This window comes from Dioscorea cayenensis, chromosome 3 (assembly GCF_009730915.1).
Source record: "Dioscorea cayenensis subsp. rotundata cultivar TDr96_F1 chromosome 3, TDr96_F1_v2_PseudoChromosome.rev07_lg8_w22 25.fasta, whole genome shotgun sequence".
NCBI lineage: Eukaryota > Viridiplantae > Streptophyta > Magnoliopsida > Dioscoreales > Dioscoreaceae > Dioscorea > Dioscorea cayenensis.
In genome coordinates this window covers 12,245,639-12,246,290 of record NC_052473.1, presented here as the reverse complement: position 1 = coordinate 12,246,290, position 652 = coordinate 12,245,639, and the positions used below count along the sequence as shown (strand labels likewise).

At 46.2% G+C, this 652-nt stretch overlaps 1 non-coding gene across 1 annotated transcript; it reads right to left on the bottom strand.

The window, feature by feature from the left end:
* Window positions 1-215: 215 nt before the first annotated feature.
* LOC120257801 lies at window positions 216-322 on the bottom strand. Its single transcript, XR_005535885.1, has one exon. It is a non-coding gene; the product is annotated as a small nucleolar RNA R71 (small nucleolar RNA).
* Window positions 323-652: the final 330 nt, after the last annotated feature.

Genomic DNA, 652 nt, shown 5'->3' with positions numbered 1-652 from the left:
ATATGAACAGTCATATAGAGAACTTTGTCGAGGTGTGTGATATGCTGAAGATAAACAGGGTGACGGATGATGCCATCAAGTTGAGAGCCTTCCCATTTTCCTTCAAAGGGAGAGCGAAGCAGTGGCTACACTCATTACCTAAAGCATCGATTACCACATGGGAAAAGATGGTAGAAGCTTTTCTTGGCCGTTATTTCCCTCCTGAAAAATCTGCAAAGCTTAGGAATGAGATCTCATCTTTTGTACAATTGGAATTGGAGCCTCTATTTGAGACGTGAGAAAGGTTCAAGGAGCTCATGAGAAAGTGCCCGCAACACGGATTCCCGGAGTGGATGATTGTTCAAACCTTTTACAACGGTCTGAATCCCAGTACAAGGTAACTCTTGGATGCGGCAGCAGGAGGTACCTTAGGTAGCAAGACCCCCGGTGAAGCTCGTCAATTAATTGAAGAAATGGGGTTAAACAGCTACCAATGGAATGCTAGGGAGAAGAAAAAGGTGGCCGGTCTCCATGAGATAGATGCGGTAACCTCATTGCCAGCTCAAGTGGAATCATTGAGTAAGAAGTTAGATCTCCTAACTTCACATAGAGTGGCGGCCGTGACTACTTGCACCGGGTGTGGTGGAGGACATGCTCTCTCCGATTGCCTGAT